The sequence below is a fragment of the Callorhinus ursinus genome, unplaced genomic scaffold (assembly GCF_003265705.2).
Source record: "Callorhinus ursinus isolate GAN/ISIS: 27379988/994484 unplaced genomic scaffold, GSC_fseal_2.0 scaffold30, whole genome shotgun sequence".
NCBI classification, from domain to species: Eukaryota; Metazoa; Chordata; class Mammalia; order Carnivora; family Otariidae; genus Callorhinus; species Callorhinus ursinus.
Window position 1 is genome coordinate 6,748,477 of NW_027397092.1, and position 14,838 is coordinate 6,763,314.

The 14,838-nt window shown below is 37.5% G+C and overlaps 1 pseudogene; it reads right to left on the reverse strand.

The window, feature by feature from the left end:
• Positions 1-10,627: 10,627 nt before the first annotated feature.
• On the reverse strand, positions 10,628-14,200 carry LOC112815035 (small ribosomal subunit protein eS25-like; annotated as a pseudogene).
• Positions 14,201-14,838: the final 638 nt, after the last annotated feature.

Sequence of the window (14,838 nt, forward strand, 5' to 3'; positions counted from 1 at the left end):
CCTACTTCTCCCTCTCCCACTCCCCCTGCTTGTGTTCCCTCTCTTGCTGCCTCTCTCTGTCAAATAAATAAATAAAATCTTAAAATAAAAAAAAAGGAAAGAAAGAAAGGAACTACAAAACAGCAAGAAAACAGCAATATGACATTGGTAAGTCCTTATAGATCAATTGCTTTAAATATAAATAGTTTAAATTCTCTAATCAAAATGCATGGATGGATTAAAACAATGAATGGATTAAAAAAAGTATGATGCCTATAAGAAACTCACTTCAATTTAAGGACATACACAGGCTTAAATTAGAGATATGAAAAATTTTTCCATTCAAATGAAAGCCAAAAAAAAGTAAGGATAGCTATACTTATAATAGATAAAATAGATTTTAAGTAAAAATAATTGTAACAAGATAAAAAAGTCATTATACAATAATAAAAGGATCAATTAATCAAAACAACCTAATAATTTAAAATGTATATTCACCCACTATCAGAGCACCTCAATATATTAAGCAAATACTAACAGATCTTTCACTGATCTAACCAAAGAAGTGAAAGATTTGTACACTGAAAACTATAAGACACTGATGAAAGAAATTGAGGAAGACACAATAAATAGAAAGATATCTTGTATTTATGGATTGAAAGAAGTAATATTGTTAATATGTCCACAACACCCAAAGCTATCTCCAAATTTAATGTGATTCCTATCAAAATTCCATAGGCATTTCTTACAGAAATAGAAAAAAAAATCCTAAAATTGTATGGAACCAAAAAAGACCCCAAATAACCAAAACAATCTTGAGAAGTAAGAATGAAACTGGAAGTAACATAGTTCTTGATTTCAAACTATTGTGAAACTACGGTGGTTGAAACAGGCTGGTGTTGGCATAGAAACAGACCCATGGGTCACTGCAGCAGAATAGACAGCCCAGAAATAAGCCCACACATATATGGTCACTCATCTTGACAAGGGTGCCAAAGACACACAATGAAGGAAAGATAGTCTCTTCAATAAATGGTGCTGGAAAAATTGGATATCCACATGCAAAAGAATGAAATTGGACCCTTATCTTAAAGCATTCATGAAAATTAACTCAAAATGGATTAAAGACTTAAATATAAGGTCTAAAATCATAAAATGCCTAGAAGAAAACATAAGGAAAAAGCTTTTTTTTTTAAAGATTTTATTTATGAGAGAGAGAGAGAGAGAGAGAGAACAAGCAGGTGGAGTGGCCTGCAAAGGGAGAGGGAGAAGCGATATGGAGCCTGATATGAGGCTCAATCCCAGGACCCTGGGATCATGAACTGAGCTGAAGGCAGATACTTAACTGACTGAGCCACCCAGGCACCCCAGAAAAAGCTTTTTGACGTTGGTCTTGAATGCACCCTGCTAACTACACCCATGAAACCTCATTCACCTCAAACCTGTTTTATATGGTAATATCATGGACTTCAAGCCTGAAACAAGTATTGTAATAGATTTAGGAAGTTTTGAAGATGATATGTATGTTTTTAATATAGAGGGATATGCCTCATTCAGGGTCAGAGGGGAAATTGTGATAGCTAGTCTTCAAGGGTTGCTACCAAGAGAACCTTACTTCTTGGTGTTTAAACCCCATCATCTATAGCCCTTTCCACACTACATCTGGGCTACCTTTGCATAATCAGCAGGATGTGGCCAAAGTGATACTGTGACACTTCTGAGGCTATGTCATAAGAAAACTCAAAGTTTCCACCTTAGTCATTTGGTCACATGTTTTGGATGAGGTGAATTTGCATGGAAGAAGTTTACCCAGAGAGGACTACCATGGCATGTAAAAGGTAAAGCTGGTTCCTTGGAGAGGTCATGTGTAGAAACCTCTCCTGATACGGTCAGCTTGTCCCAGATGTTCTAGGCATCCATACTGAAATAACAGATGTAGAAGTAGATAAGCTGCCTTAGAATGATGAATCTAGTCCACCATTTGTTCCAACCTTATCAGAGAGACCCAAGTGGGAACTGCCTGAATAAGCCCAGTCAACCCATTGAGCTTGGGAGGTAAGAAATTATTGTTTAAGGGGCTCCTGACTGGCTTAGTCAGTGGAGTATGCAACTCTTAATCTCAGGGTCCTGAGTTCGAGCCCCACCCTGGGTATGGAGCCCACTTAAAAAAAAATATTGTTTAAGGCACATAATTTTGGCATGGTTTAGTAGGCAGAAATAGGTAAAGAAAAAGTTCTTCATTTTTTTAACATTATATTGAGTATTATGTATCATTTTTAATTCCCTATGTATTTTTTTATTTTATTATGTTATGTTAGTCACCATACATTACATCCTTAGTTTTTGATGTAGTGTTCCATGATTCATTGCTTGCATATAACACCCAGTGCTCCACGCAAAACGTGCCCTCTTTAATACCCATCACCAGGTTAACCTATCCCCCCACAGGCCTTCCCTCTAGAACCCTCAGTTTGTTTCTCAGAGTCCATAGTCTCTCATGGTTCGTCTCCCCCTTTAATTCCCCCCCTTCATTTCTCCCTTCCTACTATCTTCTTTCTCTTTTTGGCATATAATATATTATTTTTTCATAGATACAGATCTGGGATTCAACAGTCTTGCACAATTCACAGCGCTCACCATAGCATACCCTCCCCAATGTCTATCACCCAGCCACCCCATCCCTCCCACCCCCCACCACTCCAGCAACCCTCAGTTTGTTTCCAGAGATTAAGAATTCCTCATATCAGTGAGGTCATGTGATACATGTCTTTCTCTGATTGACTTATTCCATATATATTTTATTTTTATTATTTTATTATATGTTCAGTTAGCCAACATATAGCACATCATTAGTTTTTGATACGCAACTAATGAACCACATATATTTTAGAAGTAACTTGTCAATTACTTCAAAATGCCTGTTAGATTTCTTATAAGAATTCCATTGAGGGGCACCTGGGTGGCTCAGTCATTGGGCATCTGCCTTTGGCTCGGGTCAGGGTCCCAGGGTCCTGGGACCAAGCCCCGCATCGGGCTCCCTGCTCGGCAGGAAGCCTACTTTGCCCTCTCCCACTCCCCCTGCTTGTGTTCCCTCTCTGGCTGTGTCTCTCTCTATAAAATAAATTAATAAAATCTAAAAAAAAAAAAAAAAGAATTCCATTGAAACTTTATATCAGTTTGGATGTAACAGCTTTAAGTGTTTGTACCCATGAACAATGCATCTTTCAATTCACTGAGGTCTGATTTCATTCATCTCAGAAATATTTTAGAAATTTAATGGTAAGAACTCTTGCCTGTGCTTTGCTTAATTTATTCTGAAGGATGTTGTATTTATGATGTTGTAAGTTATTTTTTTTGAAAAAAGTTTCATTTTCCTAGTTTGTGGCTTATATACAGAAATAAAATTGATTTTTTGAAAACTGATATTCCTAAACTTCCAACTCTGCTAAATTCACTTTTTAGTCCTAGTAGATTGCTTTCTTTTTAATCCTAGTATATTTTTATAGATCCCTCAATAATTTTCTATATAAATGTCATCTGAGAAAAAAATATTTCCTTCCTTCCAGGTTTTATGCATTTCATTTCTTTTCCTATTTATGCTAGCAAAGACTTCCATTGAAGTACTGAATAAAAATGATGAGAACGATTGTTCTTGCCTTCTTGATCTTATGAGGAAAATATTTAACCTTTCTATATTATACATATTATTAGTGGTGTGTCTTTTGTAGATTTTATTAGAAGACAGGTGATTTCCATCTATTCCTGGTTTACTATGAATATTTACTATGAATACTTATCATGAATGGCTTTTCCATATGTAATAGACAATTTTTCATGTTTTAAAATATGTAAGTTTTAATGACTGCATATGCTCTGTTGTATGTACCTTTTAGCTAAAACTCAGTTATTTATGAGTTAGCACTCTTATGTCTTGTTAAATACCTGCGGTGCTGAATTTTGTAAACATTTCATTAAATAATTCATAGAAGAGAGTTGCTAGACAAAATAGTGTGCACTGTTTCGAATTTTGATATATTTTGCATGTAGTTAGTTTTGATAAAACCAAAAACCCTTGACAATTTGGAAGCTCACTAAAACTGGGGAACAAAAGAACATTTTTTGAAAATGAGAATATCTAGGGCGGCTGGGTGGCTCAGTCATTAAGTGTCTGCCTTCGGCTCAGGTCGTGGTCCCAAGGTCCTGGGATCGAGCCTCACATCGGGCTCACTGCTCGGCGCGGGAAGCCTGCTTCTCCCTCTCCCACTCCCCCTGCTTGTGTTCCCTCTCTCGCTGTGTCTCACTCTCTGTCAAATAAATAAATAAATAAAATCTTAAAAAAAAGGAGAATATCTAAAAAGTTCTTCCTGCACTTTATTAGATAAGATGAAACATAGTATATGAGAGAAAAATACTGTACTTCATTATTTACACAGATATCTATACCTTCAAAATCACTTTTCTCTGGAATGTGTCCTAAAGTGTCAGTCACATTTTAGCACAATATGTAAAAACCTCTGTGTAGCTCTGCATACCTTTCCAGATCATTTTGTTTTTAATGAGCTATAACTTGATTTTGAACATGAAATTCAATAGTCTGAAATGCATTTGGTTTTGTTATAATGGAATTAATGCCTACATTAATTGTTAAATCAAATTTCCTCTACTGTAGGTTTAAAAAATGTGCTAAACTCAAATGTAAATTGTAATTGGTAGATTTAACAATTTATCAATTATTGCCCTAGTGTTTTGTCTTTTTTTTTTTTAACTAATTAGAGACAGGCTGTAAACTAAAAATTAAAAAGCTAAACATTAATTGGATTCTTTTGTGGCAATTAAAAATATTTCTTAATGTGATATTTTTATCACTATTTGTATGTCTTAACTTCATATAAAGTGTAATATTCTGTGAACCACAATGAGCATTTCTATTGATAAGTCCGATATTCTAGGTCTTTTTTTAAATAATTTTTTTATTGTTATGTTAATCACCATACAATACATCATTAGTTTTTGATGTAGTGTTCCATGATTCATTGTTTGTGCATAACACCCAGTGCTCTAAGCAGAACGTGCCCTCTTTAATACCCATCACCAGGCTAACCCATCCCCCCACGCCCCTCCCCTTTAGAACCCTCAGTTTGTTTTTCAGAGTCCATCGTCTCTAATGGCTCATCTCCCCCTCCGACTTACTCCCCTTCATTCTTCCCCTCCTGCTATCTTCTTCTTCTTTTTTTTTTCTTAACATATATTGCATTATTTGTTTCAGAAGTACAGATCTGTGATTCATCAGTCTTATACAATTCACAGCGCTCACCATAGCACATACCCTCCCCAATGTCTATCACCCAGCCACCCAATCCCTCCCACCCCACACCACTCCAGCAACCCTCAGTTTGTTTCCTGAGATTAGAGTTCCTCATATCAGTGAGGTCATATGATAAATGTCTTTCTCCGATTGACTTATTTCACTCAGCATAACACCCTCCAGTTCCATCCATGTCATTGCAAATGGCAAGATCTCATTCCTTTTGATGGCTGCATAATATTCCATTGTGTATATATAATACCACATCTTCTTTATACATTCATCTGTCGATGGACATCTTGGCTCTTTCCACAGTTTGGCTATTGTGGACATTGCTGCTATACACATTGGGGTGCACGTGCCCCTTGGGATCCCTACATTTGTTTCTTTGGGGTAAATACCCAGTAGTGCAATTGGTGGATCATATGGTAGCTCTCTTTTCAACTTTCTGAGGAACCTCCATACTGTTTTCCTGAGTGGCTGCACCGGCTTGCATTCCCACCAACAGTGTAGGAGGGTTCCCCTTTCTCCACATTCCCGCCAACATCTGTCGTTTCCTGACTTGTTAATTTTAGCCATTCTGACTGGTGTGAGGTGGTATCTCATTGAGGTTTTGATTTGGATTTCCCTGATGCCGAGCGATGTTGAGCACTTTTTCATATGTCTGTTGGCCATTTGGATGTCTTCTTTGGAAAAATGTCTGTTCATGTCTTCTGCCCATTTCTTGATTGGATTATTTGTTCTTTGGGTGTTGAGTTTGATAAGTTCTTTATAGATTTTAGATACTAGCCCTTTATCTGATATGTCATTTGCAAATATTTTCTCCCATTCTGTCGGTTGTCTTTTGGTTTTGTGGACTGTTTCTTTTGCTGTGCAAAAGCTTTTTATCTTCATGAAATCCCAATAGTTCATTTTTGCCCTGGCTTCCCTTGCCTTTGGCGATGTTTCTAGGAAGAAGTTGCTGCGGCTGAGGTTGAAGAGGTTGCTGTCTGTGTTCTCCTTTAGGATTTTGATGGACTCCTGTTTCACGTTTAGGTCTTTCAACCATTTGGAGTCTATTTTTGTGTGTGGTGTAAGGAAATGTCCAGTTTCATTCTTCTGCATGTGGCTGTCCAATATTCCCAACACCATTTGTTGAAGAGACTGTCTTTTTTCCACTGGACATTCTTTCCTGCTTTGTCAAAGATCAGTTGACCACAGAGTTGAGGGTCCATTTCTGGGCTCTCTATTCTGTTCCATTGATCTATGTGTCTGTTTTTGTGCCAGTACCATACTGTCTTGATGATGACAGCTTTGTAATAGAGCTGGAAGTCCGGAATTGTGATGCCACCGGCTTTGCTTTTCTTTTTCGATATTCCTCTGGCTATTCGGGGTCTCTTCTGGTTCCATACAAATTTTAGGATTATTTGTTCCATTTCTTTGAAAAAAGTGGATGGTATTTTGATGGGGATTGCATTGAATGTGTAGATTGCTCTAGGTAGCATTGACATCTTCACAATGTTGGTTCTTCTAATCCATGAGCATGGAACATTTTTCCATTTCTTTGTGTCTTCTTCAATTTCTTTCATGAGTATTTTATAGTTTTCTGAGTACAGATCCTTTGCCTCTTTGGTTAAATTTATTCCTAGGCATCTTATGGCTTTGGGTGCAATTGTAAATGGGATCGACTCCTTGATTTGTCTCTCTTCTGTCTTGTTGTTGGTGTATAGGAATGCCACTGATTTCTGTGCATTGATTTTATATCCTGCTACTTTACTGAATTCCTGTATGAGTTCTAGCAGTTTTGGGGTGGAGTCTTTTCGGTTTTCCACATACAGTATCATATCATCTGCAAAGAGTGAGAGTTTGACTTCCTCCTTGCCGATTTGGATGCCTTTGATTTCTTTTTGTTGTCTGATTGCTGTGGCTAGGACTTCTAATACTATGTTGAATAGCAGTGGTGATAGTGGACATCCCTGCCATGTTCCTGACCTTAGGGGAAAAGCTCTCAGCTTTTCCCCATTGAGAATGATATTCGCTGTAGGTTTTTCATAGATGGCTTTTATGATATTGAGGTATGTACCCTTTATCCCTATACTCTGAAGAGTTTTGATCAAGAAAGGATGCTGTACTTTGTCAAATGTTTTTTCCGCATCTATTGAGAGGATCATATGATTCTTGTTCTTTCTTTTGTTAATGTATTGTATCACATTGATTGATTTGCGGATGTTGAACCAGCCTTGCAGCCCAGGGATAAATCCCACTTGGTCATGGTGAATAATCCTTTTAATGTACTGTTGGATCCTATTGGCTAGTATTTTGGTGAGAATTTTTGCATCCATGTTCATCAAGGATATTGGTCTGTAATTCTCCTTTTTGATGGGGTCTTTGTCTGGTTTTGAGATCAAGGTAATGGTGGCCTCATAAAATTGAGTTTGGAAGTTTGCCTTCCATTTCTATTTTTTGGAACAGTTTCAGGAGAATAGGTATTAATTCTTCTTTAAATGTTTGATAGAATTCCCCTGGGAAGCCATCTGGCCTCGGTCTTTTTAACAGATGTTCGTTCACACTTTTTCTTTTGCTGCTAGAGTGTAAGCTCATGAAGGATGGAACTATTCCTTTCGTTCAGTGATTGATCTCAGTCATGTAGCCTGGCACATATTAGGTACTCAATTTGTATTTCTTAACAAAATAAATAATATGTACACTTTTTTATTTTAATTAAAATATTAATTGAGGGCGCCTGGGTGGCTCAGTCATTAAGCATCTGCTTTCGGCTCAGGTCATGATCTTGGGGTTATAGGATCAAACCCCACATCGGGCACCCTGCTTGTGTTCCCTCTCTCGCTGTGTCTCTCTCTGTCAAATAAATAAATACAATCTTTAAAAATAATAAAATAAAATATTAATTGAAGTAATGTTGCATCCTAAATATCAATTTAATGATGTAAGAAATTAGAGGCTTAAGAAATTCAAGTTACCTTCTATGTATACTTTTCATACAGTGTTTATATTATACTATTTCCATTAAGAAACTTAAGACCATCTACCAACAGTGCTAATTTCACTTTTCAACTTTATTTTTCTGTTTCAGTAAATATATTTGGTTGATTTAGAAAGTTAGGTCATATCTTAGAAAGGAAATTCATGCAAAGAGATAAATTTTATTCTCGGGTCTCAGAAATTCTTATAGTAAAACCAACTCCTCCCTTGTCCAGAAAGGGAGAAAACTTCTTTTAATAATATTTTGTTAGTAATGTTAGGTGGCAAAATGGTATTTGTTACATGGTTAGTAATTCTCAATTAATTCAAGCATTGGAGAGATTGAGCTTAAGAAATTAATTATCTGAAATACTTATTTAAATGGGTTTTCTAAAAAGAAAATCCCAGAAGAATGAATGAATAGCTAAATTTTCCTCAAGCCAGGATACTTTTAACATAGAAAACTTTCAATATATAAAAAGTGATGTAGTAAGAGTAGTTGAACACATTTTCATATTTCCAAAGGCATACAAGTCAGCCTTCTGAGTATGTTTTGATACTTGTGAGGCTCTTAGGCATGCTTTATGACAAAGTAAACTGCATTCCATAGGTATAATGGGACTTAAGTTTTAATTTGCCTTTTAATCTTCTCTTCTGATAAATGGCTTTCAGCAAATGTAAAATTAATTAACAGTGATTTCTGAGATTTTTATTAATTCCTCTGTGTAGATTATTTATAAATTTAGAGTAGCTTAAATTACTTCTAGATAAATTATTAATGAACTGTGAGAGCTTAAAGCCTTAGAAGTCTTTTACATGCTTAGCTATCTTTTTAATAGGAAAATTTGATCTAATAATTATTAGATTTAACAAGATGATATTCAGTTATCCTTATCTGTAGTTGCATTGTTCTCACAGATTATCTCTTGGGATTCTATTGTGGGTTTTTTTGTTTGTTTGTTTTAGGAGAGAATAATTAAAGGTAAAAATTAGCAAAGAAAAAAAGGAAACATTTCATGGTGAAATAAAGGTTATGTGCAACTCATGTTCGTTGTTAATGTCTTCTTTATCATTTAACATAATGTATAGTCAAAGTAGTTCTTAAATCAGCTGTTAAATTATTTTAACTGTAAGTATATCTAGTAAAGTAGGAGCTCAGTACATCTGCACTGTCAAATGTCCAGCAATTTTCATGGAAAGTTTCAAATCCCTACTTACACACAGCATTCTAATGACAATCCTGACCAAAAGTGAGTCCCTAGAATGAGGAAAAATGATTAAATCTTCATTGCTACACTTAATAAAATAATCTATTTCACATAAGACTTGATGATTTACTCCATATAGCAATATATCTCTCTATATATATAGTATTATCTCTAAAAGATCACCATAAATTTATTGAGTGTAACATGAATAATATATTTTTTATTTTTATGTGGATTTATTTTCTTTTTTAATTAAAATTTTTATTTTGAGATACTTGCAGATTCACCTGTAGTTCTCAGAAAGAATACAGAGATACCACATTATCCTTTACCCGGTTTCCATCAATGGTAATATCTTGCTGAACTGTAATATTATATCACAGCCAAGATACTGACATTGATGCAGTCAAGATAGGGAACATTTCCATTACCATGAGAATCTCTCATATTGCTCTTTTATAGACAGCACATATTTGGATTATGTCTTATAGACCATCCTGCCAATTCCCGTCTTTAATTTGTGTTTTCAGATCATTTCCTTATAATTTAATTATTGAAATATGAAGGATTAAGGCTACCACTTCTTTTGTTTTCTATTCTGTTTCTCATGTTTTGTTTTCTTTTTTCTGCCTTCCCCGGGGTTACTTGAACATTTGTTTAGAATTCCATTTTGATCTATCTACAGGACTTTTGAGGTTATTTAGTTTTGAAGTTTATTAATGGTTGCTGTAGGTTTTATATATACAAAACTTGTCACTATCTATTGGTGGTTGTAATCTTACCAGTTCAGATGAAGTAGGAAAATCTTGCCTCCTTTTATGTCATTTGGCAGCCCCTCATTCCTAATATAGTATCTTGAATATATATTTAGAATCCCATTAAATAACATTATTTTTGTTTGATTAAGCTTAATTTGGAAAACTCAAGACAAGAAAGAAAGCCTATTACATGTATCCATATTTTGCTGCCCATGTTCTCTCTTCTTCCTCCCTGATGCTCTAAGTTTCCTTCTTTTATTGTTCTCTTTCTGTTTACAAAACTTTATTCCTTTAGGGTAGATCTTCTGGCAATAAAGTCTCAATTTCCCTTCATCTGAGAATGTCCTGATTCTACCTTCATACCCTGAAAATATTTTCACTGGATACAGTATTTCGGATTGACCACTTTGTTTTTGTTTTTTTTTTTTTGATTTAATAAAGTTTTATTTTCTAAAATGTACAGTTGGTGGGATCTTGCTCACGCATCTTCACCAGCAGCCGGGGCATCTCCACCCTTGGTGTTTCTGGTGTATATTACTTGAGCTCTGTGCTTTGAAACCAGTTTAATAAGTCCTTTACTAAGGAGCTCCTGAAGGGCTGCCCTGGCCAGGGAACCTCGAATCTTCAGTCTCAGAAACAACAGCTAGAGTAATAAGCTTATAGTTGGGAACTTCCTTACAGAGTTTGTCATACGTCACTTTGTCAAACAAGACCAGATTATTGAGCTTGTCTCGAACTTTGCCTTTGGACCACTTCTTCTTTATGGCCTTGCCCCCAGATTTGTTCACTGGGTCTTTGTCTTTCTTGGCCGACTTTCCAGCAACTTTCTTCTTGTCATCCTTGGGCTGGGCTGCATAGCGAAGCTTGGAGAGCAGCGTCCACCCCGGCAGCCTCCCTAAGATGTCGGACAAAAAGGAAACGCTGCTCCCCGACCCGCCCAGAAACCTCCATCCGCAGCCAGCGCTTCCGGGGCAAGGGGCGGAGCCCGCGGAGGAAGGTCAGAGGCCCGGCCCCCTCGTCCAGCGGGGAGCAGGCCGGAGCGAGGGGATAGTCGTTACCGAGCCCCGCACCCCGAACCCTGCCGGTGACTTATTGGGCTTTGTCGCTAGTTGTGAGGCAGCCACACGTTGTATTCCCCGGCCCTGGAAACCAGTAAAGAGAGACAGAAAACAATCTGCCAGGCCTCGCAACGATCCTCGGCAGCCCCGCTAAGCGTGGTGCTTCACAACAATATTATGCCACCTCTTTCTGGGGTCCCATGTTTTCTTATGAGAAAACTTGTTTCATTCTAATTGTTTTTCCTGGTAGGTGAGATGCTGCTTCCCCTGGCTGTTTCAAGATGTTTGTCTTTAGTTTTCAGAAGTTTAATTATGTTGTGTTTTGCCATGTATTTCTTTGGGATTGTCTTGCCTGGGCTTTGCTTCATGTATTAAACCTGTACGGTTGTATCTTTTGACCAATTTGAGAAGTTTCAGTGATAATTTCTTTATACATTTTTCTAACCTTGCCTTCTTCCCCTCCCTTTCCAGAACCCTGATGAGATGAACGTTGGATCTTTTGGTAGCACTGCATAAACTCCCTGAGGCTCTATTCATTTTTTCCCCAGCTTATTCTGTTTTATTCAGATTTAGTAATTTCTATTGTTCTTTCTTCAAGTTCACTGATACTTTTCTTTGTCCTTACCAGTCTACCATTCTGCCCTTCTGTTGAGCTTTTTTTAGTGACCATATTTTTTAGTTGTAACGTTTTCATTTGAGTCTAGTTATATCTTGTATTTATTTGCTAGCACTTCATTTCTTTGGAGAGACTTTATATGTTTACACCTGTTTCAAGGGTGTTCATCATTGCTTGTTGAAGCAGGGGTTTTTTGATGGTTTATCTAATTCTTTGTCTAATAATTCTAAGATCTCTGTCCCTTCAATATTGTCATTTGTTGTTCATTTTTTTCAGTTTGAGATCTTTCTGTTTCTTGGCATAACAAGTTATTTTTCTGTTGCATTTGGATATTATTATATTATATTATATTACACAACTCTGAAAATTATTTAAATTTTCTCTTTCAGTTGGCTTCCTATGATGTCAGTCTGACAGGGGAAATGGAGGCACTGCCTCATTACTGCCAAGTAAGGGTAGAAATCCAGTTCTTAAATAAAGATTTTAATATCAAGGGGAAAGAGGAGGCCTTTTGGAGGAATAAAACAGAAGTGAAGTAAGAGGTCTTTTGGATATATTCTTGCTTTATACCCTATACCAGATCAAGTTGAAGGAAAAACCCCAAACAGAGAAGAAGAGTGCCTTCATTCCATAATGGAGACCACCTTATAGAATGTCTCACACCAACAGCAGTAGTCACTGTGAAGTACATAGAGAAAAAGCTAGAAGTGGCTCCATTGTGCTTCACTAAAAGTTCGGAAAGTTCTCTTCCTCCCAGTTGGAAGGGTACATGAAAGTTAATAGCCAGTGAGCTTGGAATGGAGCAGCAGTAGCAAGGGGTAAGTGATGAGGTCATGTTGTGACACAGGTCCAGGACTGATAGCTAATCCACAGGCCAGAGGGAGAATGTGAATGAGACCCAGAGGCTCTGCAGAGTGAGCTCCAGTTGAGGTGGAGCTAAGTCAGTGACAACCAAGAAGCGTGCTCGACTTCTGTGCTGAGGGATTGCACCACAGATTCTGTTAGCCTTGAACTTGAGGAGTGAAATGCTGGAGCACACCCAATCTCTGTGACCAAGTTTCATTTCCATGAAGGCCAGTGGGAAATCAGAGGAATAGAAAAGGAGACGCTCAGCTTGGGTTTCCCTTGGCTGTCCCTTATGTCCCAATTTCGGTTTGGTGAAGGAAAATTATGGACACAAGCATGTGTGACAAGAAAATTAGTCCTTAAGTACAATTTGCATCTTAAAATTTAATAAATATTTATCTAACAAGGATGACATAAGCCAACCTAAATGAGAAGACTGATATGACTTTAAAATAAATGGCGTGTGTGTGTGTGTGTGTGTGTGTGTGTGTCCAATGGGTCAGGATTAATTACAAAAATAAAGAATGTTGTAATAGTTGTACATCCTGTTGTATATTTTTGTACACTTTTCTCTCCTTGCTCACATCCACCTAATATCTCTGAAAAAGGCATTCGGTTAACATAAATGCTGTACCTGGCTGGATGGGAGAACATAGTTCTAAGCTACTTACCTTGGATCTTAGTATACGAGGGCCTACTTAGATTGCCTTGTAAAATACTGTTCAGATATTCCAAGCAGCCTCCCAGAATATCTGTTGGGGCACTGCTAGATTTTTTGATAAAGATCTCTCTCCCCCTTAAGGCAGAATGAGCCATCTTTGAACCAGTGGTAATGTTTATAGAGTTACTCCCTGACCCACAGCCTAAAATTATCTCCTTGAAACCTCTATAAAATGGTCTAGAGTTACCTTTCAGGGTCTATCCTTTCAATCATAATTCCTTTAAAGACTGGAGAATGGCTGTCTTACACTCCCAGTAATTTACAATAGAGCCTATTTTGGCTTTCCTTACTACCGTCATTACTGTACTCTGAATGAGTTCCATTTTGGATGTTTCATTGGAATTGTGGCGATTAGGATTAAATGCAGTATTCCTGGTGGAACCTGGCCAGCTCCCAGTGCAGCGGAGCGGGCTGTTGCTAAAAAACACTGAATCACTTGAGTTGCAGTCTCAATCTGATAGACTCTAATTCATTGATTTATTTTCCTTTTCCATTATAGTCATCATGTAGTTTATAGAACACTCTACGGTTTTTCTACACATTGTGATAGACTTTTCTTAAAAATGAAAATTCACTAAAAGGGCTCATTGGCATCCTGACAAGAAGTTAGAACTCCCAATTAGTCACACCTGCTATGGTGAAATTCTAATTTGGGGACGACTTGGCCACAGGCGGAAGCAATCAAACAGATGATTCGGAATCCTGGAGGGGGTGGTTTAAAAGCATGACATTGATCCCTGACAATCATTGGCGTCAGGCATGGATATCAGTCCCCCTCAGAAAGGGATTAAAGGGAACAGGAAATACGCTGTGACTGTGTACACAATGGGAGACTTAACCACTGAACATCAGCTTGCGCTTCCGTCTCCCAGGGGTTTGGAGATAACTAAGCAATCCCTAAAATCCAGGTTCTCGTGAAAAAAGGTCCTTGATAAATCAGTGTTATCAATACTACTCTTCCCATTGAAACACAGAGACTGTCTCAGATTTTAATCATCTGCCTGAATGAATACCCCCAGTAAGCTGCGAATCTGGCGTGCCACTGTGCATCTTCTTCAAAGGTGGATGATCATTTTTTCAATCATATTCTGGCTTACTCTGTGTTGCAGCTAGCTAATCTTACAAAAATGTTAAGTAATAAACCACCCAGAATTTAGTGGCTTCAATTGTAATATTTTTATTCTCCTCCTCTGGGATCCTCCAAGAGTCCCGAGATGGAGGCTTAGCTGAGCTAGGACAACTCTGTGGGTAGGTGCTGCAGCTGGTCTGGACCTGTTTCTCATCTGCAGATCTGTGATTGAGCGCCCAGGCTCCAGGTGCTTCTCATCCTCAGGAACCAGTGGGCAAGCTGGAGCACGTTGCTCTTGTGGCATGAGAGAGATAAAA